Source organism: Lithobates pipiens, unplaced genomic scaffold, assembly GCF_037356315.1.
Source record: "Lithobates pipiens isolate NorthernLeopardFrog02 unplaced genomic scaffold, aLitPip1_a1.2 Scaffold_18, whole genome shotgun sequence".
NCBI lineage: Eukaryota > Metazoa > Chordata > Amphibia > Anura > Ranidae > Lithobates > Lithobates pipiens.
The window spans coordinates 578811691-578825128 of NW_027507758.1; the positions used below are offsets into that span (position 1 = coordinate 578811691).

The 13438-nt window shown below is 45.0% G+C and overlaps 13 non-coding genes across 13 annotated transcripts; all 13 read right to left on the bottom strand.

The window, feature by feature from the left end:
* Positions 1-2201: 2201 nt before the first annotated feature.
* TRNAQ-UUG (transfer RNA glutamine (anticodon UUG)) lies at positions 2202-2273 on the bottom strand. Its single transcript has one exon. It is a non-coding gene; the product is annotated as a tRNA-Gln (tRNA).
* A 902-nt stretch (positions 2274-3175) lies between these two features.
* On the bottom strand, positions 3176-3247 carry TRNAQ-UUG (transfer RNA glutamine (anticodon UUG)). The gene has a single exon. It is a non-coding gene; the product is annotated as a tRNA-Gln (tRNA).
* A 380-nt stretch (positions 3248-3627) lies between these two features.
* On the bottom strand, positions 3628-3699 carry TRNAQ-UUG (transfer RNA glutamine (anticodon UUG)). The gene has a single exon. It is a non-coding gene; the product is annotated as a tRNA-Gln (tRNA).
* Positions 3700-4601: 902 nt separating this feature from the next.
* TRNAQ-UUG (transfer RNA glutamine (anticodon UUG)) lies at positions 4602-4673 on the bottom strand. The gene has a single exon. It is a non-coding gene; the product is annotated as a tRNA-Gln (tRNA).
* Positions 4674-5053: 380 nt separating this feature from the next.
* On the bottom strand, positions 5054-5125 carry TRNAQ-UUG (transfer RNA glutamine (anticodon UUG)). Its single transcript has one exon. It is a non-coding gene; the product is annotated as a tRNA-Gln (tRNA).
* Positions 5126-6479: 1354 nt separating this feature from the next.
* TRNAQ-UUG (transfer RNA glutamine (anticodon UUG)) lies at positions 6480-6551 on the bottom strand. Its single transcript has one exon. It is a non-coding gene; the product is annotated as a tRNA-Gln (tRNA).
* A 902-nt stretch (positions 6552-7453) lies between these two features.
* On the bottom strand, positions 7454-7525 carry TRNAQ-UUG (transfer RNA glutamine (anticodon UUG)). The gene has a single exon. It is a non-coding gene; the product is annotated as a tRNA-Gln (tRNA).
* A 380-nt stretch (positions 7526-7905) lies between these two features.
* TRNAQ-UUG (transfer RNA glutamine (anticodon UUG)) lies at positions 7906-7977 on the bottom strand. Its single transcript has one exon. It is a non-coding gene; the product is annotated as a tRNA-Gln (tRNA).
* Positions 7978-8879: 902 nt separating this feature from the next.
* Positions 8880-8951, bottom strand: TRNAQ-UUG (transfer RNA glutamine (anticodon UUG)). Its single transcript has one exon. It is a non-coding gene; the product is annotated as a tRNA-Gln (tRNA).
* Positions 8952-9331: 380 nt separating this feature from the next.
* TRNAQ-UUG (transfer RNA glutamine (anticodon UUG)) lies at positions 9332-9403 on the bottom strand. The gene has a single exon. It is a non-coding gene; the product is annotated as a tRNA-Gln (tRNA).
* A 902-nt stretch (positions 9404-10305) lies between these two features.
* TRNAQ-UUG (transfer RNA glutamine (anticodon UUG)) lies at positions 10306-10377 on the bottom strand. The gene has a single exon. It is a non-coding gene; the product is annotated as a tRNA-Gln (tRNA).
* A 903-nt stretch (positions 10378-11280) lies between these two features.
* TRNAQ-UUG (transfer RNA glutamine (anticodon UUG)) lies at positions 11281-11352 on the bottom strand. The gene has a single exon. It is a non-coding gene; the product is annotated as a tRNA-Gln (tRNA).
* Positions 11353-11732: 380 nt separating this feature from the next.
* TRNAQ-UUG (transfer RNA glutamine (anticodon UUG)) lies at positions 11733-11804 on the bottom strand. Its single transcript has one exon. It is a non-coding gene; the product is annotated as a tRNA-Gln (tRNA).
* Positions 11805-13438: the final 1634 nt, after the last annotated feature.

The window sequence follows — 13438 nt, forward strand, 5'->3', positions numbered from 1 at the left end:
TGCATACCAGGGGGAGAGAAAAGGTCAAAAAGACCTCTCCAAGGCAAAACTAATGTATCTGCTGCAAGTTTGCCTGGTGGTGGGCTTTAGGAGAGAACAAATGATCTGTGATTAGCACACTGGGCTCGCTGGCCTACGCCTTTCAAAACTGCTGGCCCGCAGATGTATTCTTTGCAGGACAAGAGTTCAGGAACTGTTTATGATGGAGGAGGTCTAGAGATGGTGCAAGCATAATTGGAGTTTCTGGAGTGAGTAATGGGAGAACAGGAAATCAAGGCCTTTGGGGCCAAAATGGGATGCTGGCAATCACTGTGGAAGAGTAGAGATGAGGCCTGTTGAGAACTTTGAAGATGCAAGAAACTGGGAGAAATAGATACACCAGTGTTAAATTCCACAGGTGGCGTGAAGCATCCATATCCTCTGAACTTGAAAACTTGTCTTTGGACAGAAAACTTTGACAAAGATGGAGTTGAGAGGAATGGCTAGAAGATGAATTTCCCTAATTGTCATGTTTTGCTAAATCTGAGCAAAAAAGACAACTTAGCTTCTTCCTCCTGTTCCTGGTAAAAGTACTTAGGGTTGCAGATATTCTTTTTAAATACAGCTCTCTGTGTCATCAGTATGCTTTGGCAATTTGCTGGACCTGGGCAGCTGGCTACGCTCACAATTTTCACAACTAGCCACATTAGCAACAACTTCTGCTGTCATTGGCCTTTGTAGCCGTAAGACACAAATTGAAATTCCAAGATGAAATCTGCAATGAGCCTCTAAAGAAGGTCCCACCGAGATTCGAACTCGGATCGCTGGATTCAAAGTCCAGAGTGCTAACCATTACACCAAGGAACCCTTGGGGCATGCTCAACTGATCTCTATTTTGCTGGATACATATGTCCGTAGGTTAAGCCCCCTATCCCTTTAACTCCATTAAAATTGAATCTTAAAAGAACTTAACCTGAGACCAACTCCAGAACATGTTGCATACCAGGGGGAGAGAAAAGGTCAAAAAGACCTCTCCAAGGCAAAACTAATGTATCTGCTGCAAGTTTGCCTGGTGGTGGGCTTTAGGAGAGAACAAATGATCTGTGATTAGCACACTGGGCTCGCTGGCCTACGCCTTTCAAAACTGCTGGCCCGCAGATGTATTCTTTGCAGGACAAGAGTTCAGAAACTGTTTATGATGGAGGAGGTCTAGAGATGGTGCAAGCATAATTGGAGTTTCTGGAGTGAGTAATGGGAGAACAGGAAATCAAGGCCTTTGGGGCCAAAATGGGATGCTGGCAATCACTGTGGAAGAGTAGAGATGAGGCCTGTTGAGAAGTTTGAAGATGCAAGAAACTGGGAGAAATAGATACACCAGTGTTAAATTCCACAGGTGGCGTGAAGCATCCATATCCTCTGAACTTGAAAACTTGTCTTTGGACAGAAAACTTTGACAAAGATGGAGTTGAGAGGAATGGCTAGAAGATGAATTTCCCTAATTGTCATGTTTTGCTAAATCTGAGCAAAAAAGACAACTTAGCTTCTTCCTCCTGTTCCTGGTAAAAGTACTTAGGGTTGCAGATATTCTTTTTAAATACAGCTCTCTGTGTCATCAGTATGCTTTGGCAATTGGCTGGACCTGGGCAGCTGGCTACGCTCACAATTTTCACAACTAGCCACATTAGCAACAACTTCTGCTGTCATTGGCCTTTGTAGCCGTAAGACACAAATAGAAATTCCAAGATGAAATCTGCAATGAGCCTCTAAAGAAGGTCCCACCGAGATTCGAACTCGGATCGCTGGATTCAAAGTCCAGAGTGCTAACCATTACACCAAGGAACCCTTGGGGCATGCTCAACTGCTCTCTATTTTGCTGGATACATATGTCCGTAGGTTAAGCCCCCTATCCCTTTAACTCCATTACATTTGAATCTTAAAAGAACTTAACCTGAGACCAACTCCAGAACATGTTGCATACCAGGGGGAGAGAAAAGGTCAAAAAGACCTCTCCAAGTCAAAACTAATGTATCTGCTGCAGGTTTGCCTGGTAGTGGCCTTTAGGAGATAACAAATGATCTGTGATTAGCACATCTGGGTGGCTGGCTACGCTCACTATTTTCACAACCAGCCACGTTAGCAACAACTTCTGCTGTCACTGGCCTTTGTGGCCGTAAGAAACAAATTGAAATTCCAAGATGAAATCTGCAATGAGACTCTGATGAAGGTTCCACCGAGATTTGATCTCGGATCACTGGATTCAAAGTCCAGAGTGCTAACCATTACACCATGGAACCCTTGGGCATGCTCAACTGCTCTCTATTTTGCTGTATACATATGTCCGTAGGTTAAGCCCCCTATCCCTTTAACTCCATTAAAATTGAATCTTAAAAGAACTTAACCTGAGACCAACTCCAGAACATGTTGCATACCAGGGGGAGAGAAAAGGTCAAAAAGACCTCTCCAAGGCAAAACTAATGTATCTGCTGCAAGTTTGCCTGGTGGTGGGCTTTAGGAGAGAACAAATGATCTGTGATTAGCACACTGGGCTCGCTGGCCTACGCCTTTCAAAACTGCTGGCCCGCAGATGTATTCTTTGCAGGACAAGAGTTCAGGAACTGTTTATGATGGAGGAGGTCTAGAGATGGTGCAAGCATAATTGGAGTTTCTGGAGTGAGTAATGGGAGAACAGGAAATCAAGGCCTTTGGGGCCAAAATGGGATGCTGGCAATCACTGTGGAAGAGTAGAGATGAGGCCTGTTGAGAACTTTGAAGATGCAAGAAACTGGGAGAAATAGATACACCAGTGTTAAATTCCACAGGTGGCGTGAAGCATCCATATCCTCTGAACTTGAAAACTTGTCTTTGGACAGAAAACTTTGACAAAGATGGAGTTGAGAGGAATGGCTAGAAGATGAATTTCCCTAATTGTCATGTTTTGCTAAATCTGAGCAAAAAAGACAACTTAGCTTCTTCCTCCTGTTCCTGGTAAAAGTACTTAGGGTTGCAGATATTCTTTTTAAATACAGCTCTCTGTGTCATCAGTATGCTTTGGCAATTGGCTGGACCTGGGCAGCTGGCTACGCTCACAATTTTCACAACTAGCCACATTAGCAACAACTTCTGCTGTCATTGGCCTTTGTAGCCGTAAGACACAAATTGAAATTCCAAGATGAAATCTGCAATGAGCCTCTAAAGAAGGTCCCACCGAGATTCGAACTCGGATCGCTGGATTCAAAGTCCAGAGTGCTAACCATTACACCATGGAACCCTTGGGGCATGCTCAACTGCTCTCTATTTTGCTGGATACATATGTCCGTAGGTTAAGCCCCCTATCCCTTTAACTCCATTACATTTGAATCTTAAAAGAACTTAACCTGAGACCAACTCCAGAACATGTTGCATACCAGGGGGAGAGAAAAGGTCAAAAAGACCTCTCCAAGTCAAAACTAATGTATCTGCTGCAGGTTTGCCTGGTAGTGGCCTTTAGGAGATAACAAATGATCTGTGATTAGCACATCTGGGTGGCTGGCTACGCTCACTATTTTCACAACCAGCCACGTTAGCAACAACTTCTGCTGTCACTGGCCTTTGTGGCCGTAAGAAACAAATTGAAATTCCAAGATGAAATCTGCAATGAGACTCTGATGAAGGTTCCACCGAGATTTGATCTCGGATCACTGGATTCAAAGTCCAGAGTGCTAACCATTACACCATGGAACCCTTGGGCATGCTCAACTGCTCTCTATTTTGCTGTATACAGATGTCCGTAGGTTAAGCCCCCTATCCCTTTAACTCCATTAAAATTGAATCTTAAAAGAACTTAACCTGAGACCAACTCCAGAACATGTTGCATACCAGGGGGAGAGAAAAGGTCAAAAAGACCTCTCCAAGGCAAAACTAATGTATCTGCTGCAAGTTTGCCTGGTGGTGGGCTTTAGGAGAGAACAAATGATCTGTGATTAGCACACTGGGCTCGCTGGCCTACGCCTTTCAAAACTGCTGGCCCGCAGATGTATTCTTTGCAGGACAAGAGTTCAGGAACTGTTTATGATGGAGGAGGTCTAGAGATGGTGCAAGCATAATTGGAGTTTCTGGAGTGAGTAATGGGAGAACAGGAAATCAAGGCCTTTGGGGCCAAAATGGGATGCTGGCAATCACTGTGGAAGAGTAGAGATGAGGCCTGTTGAGAACTTTGAAGATGCAAGAAACTGGGAGAAATAGATACACCAGTGTTAAATTCCACAGGTGGCGTGAAGCATCCATATCCTCTGAACTTGAAAACTTGTCTTTGGACAGAAAACTTTGACAAAGATGGAGTTGAGAGGAATGGCTAGAAGATGAATTTCCCTAATTGTCATGTTTTGCTAAATCTGAGCAAAAAAGACAACTTAGCTTCTTCCTCCTGTTCCTGGTAAAAGTACTTAGGGTTGCAGATATTCTTTTTAAATACAGCTCTCTGTGTCATCAGTATGCTTTGGCAATTGGCTGGACCTGGGCAGCTGGCTACGCTCACAATTTTCACAACTAGCCACATTAGCAACAACTTCTGCTGTCATTGGCCTTTGTAGCCGTAAGACACAAATTGAAATTCCAAGATGAAATCTGCAATGAGCCTCTAAAGAAGGTCCCACCGAGATTCGAACTCGGATCGCTGGATTCAAAGTCCAGAGTGCTAACCATTACACCATGGAACCCTTGGGGCATGCTCAACTGCTCTCTATTTTGCTGGATACATTTGTCCGTAGGTTAAGCCCCCTATCCCTTTAACTCCATTACATTTGAATCTTAAAAGAACTTAACCTGAGACCAACTCCAGAACATGTTGCATACCAGGGGGAGAGAAAAGGTCAAAAAGACCTCTCCAAGTCAAAACTAATGTATCTGCTGCAGGTTTGCCTGGTAGTGGCCTTTAGGAGATAACAAATGATCTGTGATTAGCACATCTGGGTGGCTGGCTACGCTCACTATTTTCACAACCAGCCACGTTAGCAACAACTTCTGCTGTCACTGGCCTTTGTGGCCGTAAGAAACAAATTGAAATTCCAAGATGAAATCTGCAATGAGACTCTGATGAAGGTTCCACCGAGATTTGATCTCGGATCACTGGATTCAAAGTCCAGAGTGCTAACCATTACACCATAGAACCCTTGGGCATGCTCAACTGCTCTCTATTTTGCTGTATACAGATGTCCGTAGGTTAAGCCCCCTATCCCTTTAACTCCATTAAAATTGAATCTTAAAAGAACTTAACCTGAGACCAACTCCAGAACATGTTGCATACCAGGGGGAGAGAAAAGGTCAAAAAGACCTCTCCAAGGCAAAACTAATGTATCTGCTGCAAGTTTGCCTGGTGGTGGGCTTTAGGAGAGAACAAATGATCTGTGATTAGCACACTGGGCTCGCTGGCCTACGCCTTTCAAAACTGCTGGCCCGCAGATGTATTCTTTGCAGGACAAGAGTTCAGAAACTGTTTATGATGGAGGAGGTCTAGAGATGGTGCAAGCATAATTGGAGTTTCTGGAGTGAGTAATGGGAGAACAGGAAATCAAGGCCTTTGGGGCCAAAATGGGATGCTGGCAATCACTGTGGAAGAGTAGAGATGAGGCCTGTTGAGAACTTTGAAGATGCAAGAAACTGGGAGAAATAGATACACCAGTGTTAAATTCCACAGGTGGCGTGAAGCATCCATATCCTCTGAACTTGAAAACTTGTCTTTGGACAGAAAACTTTGACAAAGATGGAGTTGAGAGGAATGGCTAGAAGATGAATTTCCCTAATTGTCATGTTTTGCTAAATCTGAGCAAAAAAGACAACTTAGCTTCTTCCTCCTGTTCCTGGTAAAAGTACTTAGGGTTGCAGATATTCTTTTTAAATACAGCTCTCTGTGTCATCAGTATGCTTTGGCAATTGGCTGGACCTAGGCAGCTGGCTACGCTCACAATTTTCACAACTAGCCACATTAGCAACAACTTCTGCTGTCATTGGCCTTTGTAGCCGTAAGACACAAATTGAAATTCCAAGATGAAATCTGCAATGAGCCTCTAAAGAAGGTCCCACCGAGATTCGAACTCGGATCGCTGGATTCAAAGTCCAGAGTGCTAACCATTACACCAAGGAACCCTTGGGGCATGCTCAACTGCTCTCTATTTTGCTGGATACATATGTCCGTAGGTTAAGCCCCCTATCCCTTTAACTCCATTACATTTGAATCTTAAAAGAACTTAACCTGAGACCAACTCCAGAACATGTTGCATACCAGGGGGAGAGAAAAGGTCAAAAAGACCTCTCCAAGTCAAAACTAATGTATCTGCTGCAGGTTTGCCTGGTAGTGGCCTTTAGGAGATAACAAATGATCTGTGATTAGCACATCTGGGTGGCTGGCTACGCTCACTATTTTCACAACCAGCCACGTTAGCAACAACTTCTGCTGTCACTGGCCTTTGTGGCCGTAAGAAACAAATTGAAATTCCAAGATGAAATCTGCAATGAGACTCTGATGAAGGTTCCACCGAGATTTGATCTCGGATCACTGGATTCAAAGTCCAGAGTGCTAACCATTACACCATGGAACCCTTGGGCATGCTCAACTGCTCTCTATTTTGCTGTATACATATGTCCGTAGGTTAAGCCCCCTATCCCTTTAACTCCATTAAAATTGAATCTTAAAAGAACTTAACCTGAGACCAACTCCAGAACATGTTGCATACCAGGGGGAGAGAAAAGGTCAAAAAGACCTCTCCAAGGCAAAACTAATGTATCTGCTGCAAGTTTGCCTGGTGGTGGGCTTTAGGAGAGAACAAATGATCTGTGATTAGCACACTGGGCTCGCTGGCCTACGCCTTTCAAAACTGCTGGCCCGCAGATGTATTCTTTGCAGGACAAGAGTTCAGGAACTGTTTATGATGGAGGAGGTCTAGAGATGGTGCAAGCATAATTGGAGTTTCTGGAGTGAGTAATGGGAGAACAGGAAATCAAGGCCTTTGGGGCCAAAATGGGATGCTGGCAATCACTGTGGAAGAGTAGAGATGAGGCCTGTTGAGAACTTTGAAGATGCAAGAAACTGGGAGAAATAGATACACCAGTGTTAAATTCCACAGGTGGCGTGAAGCATCCATATCCTCTGAACTTGAAAACTTGTCTTTGGACAGAAAACTTTGACAAAGATGGAGTTGAGAGGAATGGCTAGAAGATGAATTTCCCTAATTGTCATGTTTTGCTAAATCTGAGCAAAAAAGACAACTTAGCTTCTTCCTCCTGTTCCTGGTAAAAGTACTTAGGGTTGCAGATATTCTTTTTAAATACAGCTCTCTGTGTCATCAGTATGCTTTGGCAATTGGCTGGACCTGGGCAGCTGGCTACGCTCACAATTTTCACAACTAGCCACATTAGCAACAACTTCTGCTGTCATTGGCCTTTGTAGCCGTAAGACACAAATTGAAATTCCAAGATGAAATCTGCAATGAGCCTCTAAAGAAGGTCCCACCGAGATTCGAACTCGGATCGCTGGATTCAAAGTCCAGAGTGCTAACCATTACACCATGGAACCCTTGGGGCATGCTCAACTGCTCTCTATTTTGCTGGATACATATGTCCGTAGGTTAAGCCCCCTATCCCTTTAACTCCATTACATTTGAATCTTAAAAGAACTTAACCTGAGACCAACTCCAGAACATGTTGCATACCAGGGGGAGAGAAAAGGTCAAAAAGACCTCTCCAAGTCAAAACTAATGTATCTGCTGCAGGTTTGCCTGGTAGTGGCCTTTAGGAGATAACAAATGATCTGTGATTAGCACATCTGGGTGGCTGGCTACGCTCACTATTTTCACAACCAGCCACGTTAGCAACAACTTCTGCTGTCACTGGCCTTTGTGGTCGTAAGAAACAAATTGAAATTCCAAGATGAAATCTGCAATGAGACTCTGATGAAGGTTCCACCGAGATTTGATCTCGGATCACTGGATTCAAAGTCCAGAGTGCTAACCATTACACCATGGAACCCTTGGGCATGCTCAACTGCTCTCTATTTTGCTGTATACATATGTCCTTAGGTTAAGCCCCCTATCCCTTTAACTCCATTAAAATTGAATCTTAAAAGAACTTAACCTGAGACCAACTCCAGAACATGTTGCATACCAGGGGGAGAGAAAAGGTCAAAAAGACCTCTCCAAGGCAAAACTAATGTATCTGCTGCAAGTTTGCCTGGTGGTGGGCTTTAGGAGAGAACAAATGATCTGTGATTAGCACACTGGGCTCGCTGGCCTACGCCTTTCAAAACTGCTGGCCCGCAGATGTATTCTTTGCAGGACAAGAGTTCAGAAACTGTTTATGATGGAGGAGGTCTAGAGATGGTGCAAGCATAATTGGAGTTTCTGGAGTGAGTAATGGGAGAACAGGAAATCAAGGCCTTTGGGGCCAAAATGGGATGCTGGCAATCACTGTGGAAGAGTAGAGATGAGGCCTGTTGAGAACTTTGAAGATGCAAGAAACTGGGAGAAATAGATACACCAGTGTTAAATTCCACAGGTGGCGTGAAGCATCCATATCCTCTGAACTTGAAAACTTGTCTTTGAACAGAAAACTTTGACAAAGATGGAGTTGAGAGGAATGGCTAGAAGATGAATTTCCCTAATTGTCATGTTTTGCTAAATCTGAGCAAAAAAGACAACTTAGCTTCTTCCTCCTGTTCCTGGTAAAAGTACTTAGGGTTGCAGATATTCTTTTTAAATACAGCTCTCTGTGTCATCAGTATGCTTTGGCAATTGGCTGGACCTGGGCAGCTGGCTACGCTCACAATTTTCACAACTAGCCACATTAGCAACAACTTCTGCTGTCATTGGCCTTTGTAGCCGTAAGACACAAATTGAAATTCCAAGATGAAATCTGCAATGAGCCTCTAAAGAAGGTCCCACCGAGATTCGAACTCGGATCGCTGGATTCAAAGTCCAGAGTGCTAACCATTACACCATGGAACCCTTGGGGCATGCTCAACTGCTCTCTATTTTGCTGGATACATATGTCCGTAGGTTAAGCCCCCTATCCCTTTAACTCCATTACATTTGAATCTTAAAAGAACTTAACCTGAGACCAACTCCAGAACATGTTGCATACCAGGGGGAGAGAAAAGGTCAAAAAGACCTCTCCAAGTCAAAACTAATGTATCTGCTGCAGGTTTGCCTGGTAGTGGCCTTTAGGAGATAACAAATGATCTGTGATTAGCACATCTGGGTGGCTGGCTACGCTCACTATTTTCACAACCAGCCACGTTAGCAACAACTTCTGCTGTCACTGGCCTTTGTGGCCGTAAGAAACAAATTGAAATTCCAAGATGAAATCTGCAATGAGACTCTGATGAAGGTTCCACCGAGATTTGATCTCGGATCACTGGATTCAAAGTCCAGAGTGCTAACCATTACACCATGGAACCCTTGGGCATGCTCAACTGCTCTCTATTTTGCTGTATACATATGTCCTTAGGTTAAGCCCCCTATCCCTTTAACTCCATTAAAATTGAATCTTAAAAGAACTTAACCTGAGACCAACTCCAGAACATGTTGCATACCAGGGGGAGAGAAAAGGTCAAAAAGACCTCTCCAAGGCAAAACTAATGTATCTGCTGCAAGTTTGCCTGGTGGTGGGCTTTAGGAGAGAACAAATGATCTGTGATTAGCACACTGGGCTCGCTGGCCTACGCCTTTCAAAACTGCTGGCCCGCAGATGTATTCTTTGCAGGACAAGAGTTCAGAAACTGTTTATGATGGAGGAGGTCTAGAGATGGTGCAAGCATAATTGGAGTTTCTGGAGTGAGTAATGGGAGAACAGGAAATCAAGGCCTTTGGGGCCAAAATGGGATGCTGGCAATCACTGTGGAAGAGTAGAGATGAGGCCTGTTGAGGACTTTGAAGATGCAAGAAACTGGGAGAAATAGATACACCAGTGTTAAATTCCACAGGTGGCGTGAAGCATCCATATCCTCTGAACTTGAAAACTTGTCTTTGGACAGAAAACTTTGACAAAGATGGAGTTGAGAGGAATGGCTAGAAGATGAATTTCCCTAATTGTCATGTTTTGCTAAATCTGAGCAAAAAAGACAACTTAGCTTCTTCCTCCTGTTCCTGGTAAAAGTACTTAGGGTTGCAGATATTCTTTTTAAATACAGCTCTCTGTGTCATCAGTATGCTTTGGCAATTGGCTGGACCTGGGCAGCTGGCTACGCTCACAATTTTCACAACTAGCCACATTAGCAACAACTTCTGCTGTCATTGGCCTTTGTAGCCGTAAGACACAAATTGAAATTCCAAGATGAAATCTGCAATGAGCCTCTAAAGAAGGTCCCACCAAGATTCGAACTCGGATCGCTGGATTCAAAGTCCAGAGTGCTAACCATTACACCATGGAACCCTTGGGGCATGCTCAACTGCTCTCTATTTTGCTGGATACATATGTCCGTAGGTTAAGCCCCCTATCCCTTTAACTCCATTACATTTGAATCTTAAAAGAACTTAACCTGAGACCAACTCCAGAACATGTTGCATACCAGGGGGAGAGAAAAGGTCAAAAAGACCTCTCCAAGTCAAAACTAATGTATCTGCTGCAGGTTTGCCTGGTAGTGGCCTTTAGGAGATAACAAATGATCTGTGATTAGCACACTGGGCTCGCTGGCCTACGCCTTTCAAAACTGCTGGCCCGCAGATGTATTCTTTGCAGGACAAGAGTTCAGGAACTGTTTATGATGGAGGAGGTCTAGAGATGGTGCAAGCATAATTGGAGTTTCTGGAGTGAGTAATGGGAGAACAGGAAATCAAGGCCTTTGGGGCCAAAATGGGATGCTGGCAATCACTGTGGAAGAGTAGAGATGAGGCCTGTTGAGAACTTTGAAGATGCAAGAAACTGGGAGAAATAGATACACCAGTGTTAAATTCCACAGGTGGCGTGAAGCATCCATATCCTCTGAACTTGAAAACTTGTCTTTGGACAGAAAACTTTGACAAAGATGGAGTTGAGAGGAATGGCTAGAAGATGAATTTCCCTAATTGTCATGTTTTGCTAAATCTGAGCAAAAAAGACAACTTAGCTTCTTCCTCCTGTTCCTGGTAAAAGTACTTAGGGTTGCAGATATTCTTTTTAAATACAGCTCTCTGTGTCATCAGTATGCTTTGGCAATTGGCTGGACCTGGGCAGCTGGCTACGCTCACAATTTTCACAACTAGCCACATTAGCAACAACTTCTGCTGTCATTGGCCTTTGTAGCCGTAAGACACAAATTGAAATTCCAAGATGAAATCTGCAATGAGCCTCTAAAGAAGGTCCCACCGAGATTCGAACTCGGATCGCTGGATTCAAAGTCCAGAGTGCTAACCATTACACCATGGAACCCTTGGGGCATGCTCAACTGCTCTCTATTTTGCTGGATACATATGTCCGTAGGTTAAGCCCCCTATCCCTTTAACTCCATTACATTTGAATCTTAAAAGAACTTAACCTGAGACCAACTCCAGAACATGTTGCATACCAGGGGGAGAGAAAAGGTCAAAAAGACCTCTCCAAGTCAAAACTAATGTATCTGCTGCAGGTTTGCCTGGTAGTGGCCTTTAGGAGATAACAAATGATCTGTGATTAGCACATCTGGGTGGCTGGCTACGCTCACTATTTTCACAACCAGCCACGTTAGCAACAACTTCTGCTGTCACTGGCCTTTGTGGCCGTAAGAAACAAATTGAAATTCCAAGATGAAATCTGCAATGAGACTCTGATGAAGGTTCCACCGAGATTTGATCTCGGATCACTGGATTCAAAGTCCAGAGTGCTAACCATTACACCATGGAACCCTTGGGCATGCTCAACTGCTCTCTATTTTGCTGTATACATATGTCCGTAGGTTAAGCCCCCTATCCCTTTAACTCCATTAAAATTGAATCTTAAAAGAACTTAACCTGAGACCAACTCCAGAACATGTTGCATACCAGGGGGAGAGAAAAGGTCAAAAAGACCTCTCCAAGGCAAAACTAATGTATCTGCTGCAAGTTTGCCTGGTGGTGGGCTTTAGGAGAGAACAAATGATCTGTGATTAGCACACTGGGCTCGCTGGCCTACGCCTTTCAAAACTGCTGGCCCGCAGATGTATTCTTTGCAGGACAAGAGTTCAGAAACTGTTTATGATGGAGGAGGTCTAGAGATGGTGCAAGCATAATTGGAGTTTCTGGAGTGAGTAATAGTGATGGACGAACTTCCGACGGGACGTTTCGCGAACGCGAAACGCGAACGGACACAAACGTTCGCGAAAACGACCGTTCGCCGCGGGCTCCATTGACTTCAATGGGAGGCGAATTTCGCAAACCTTTAGGTCGAATTTGCGGCCACGGGGTAATTATTAGGGGGTAGCACGTAGTCCCACCATCTGGACAATGACATAATACATGTATGAGGTGAATTTGGGATCGATAACTACAAGCATTTTTTTTTTATTTGGGAAATTGTTCTGACAATTCAGGACTATGGAGCTAATGAAGGCAATGGAGGAGAGGGAAGGTCAGGGACCAGGGTAGGCAAACAAGAGGGTGCAGGAGATACAGAGCACTGACAGCAGCACCGTAATACAGAGCACTGACATCAGCACCGTGACATACAGCGCTGACAGCAGCTCCGTGACATACAGCGCTGACAGCAGCTCCGTGACATACAGCGCTGACAGCAGCTCCGTGACATACAGCGCTGACAGCAGCTCCGTGACATACAGCGCTGACAGCAGCTCCGTGACATACAGCGCTGACAGCAGCACCGTGACATACAGCGCTGACAGCAGCTCCGTGACATACAGCGCTGACAGCAGCTCCGTGACATACAGCGCTGACAGCAGCTCCGTGACATACAGCACTGACAGCAGCTCCGTGACATACAGCGCTGACAGCAGCTCCGTGACATACAGCGCTGACAGCAGCACCGTGACATACAGCGCTGACAGCAGCTCCGTGACATACAGCGCTGACAGCAGCTCCGTGACATACAGCGCTGACAGCAGCTCCGTGACATACAGCGCTGACAGCAGCTCCGTGACATACAGCGCTGACAGCAGCTCCGTGACATACAGCGCTGACAGCAGCTCCGTGACATACAGCGCTGACAGCAGCTCCGTGACATACAGCGCTGACAGCAGCTCCGTGACATACAGCACTGACAGCAGCTCCGTGACATACAGCGCTGACAGCAGCTCCGTGACATACAGCGCTGACAGCAGCACCGTAAGCAGCCCCAGGAGGAAGTCAGCACAGCACAGGGATGGTGTGATCCCCTCATAATAAGAACCCCCAGGAGGAAGTCAGCACAGCACAGGGATGGTGGGAGCCCCTCATAATAAGAACACCCAGGAGGAAGTCAGCACAGCACAGGGATGGTGGGAACCCCTCATAATAAGCAGCCCCAGTAGAAATATGACACCGCTCAACCTCTTCAAAGAGGAGGGTAG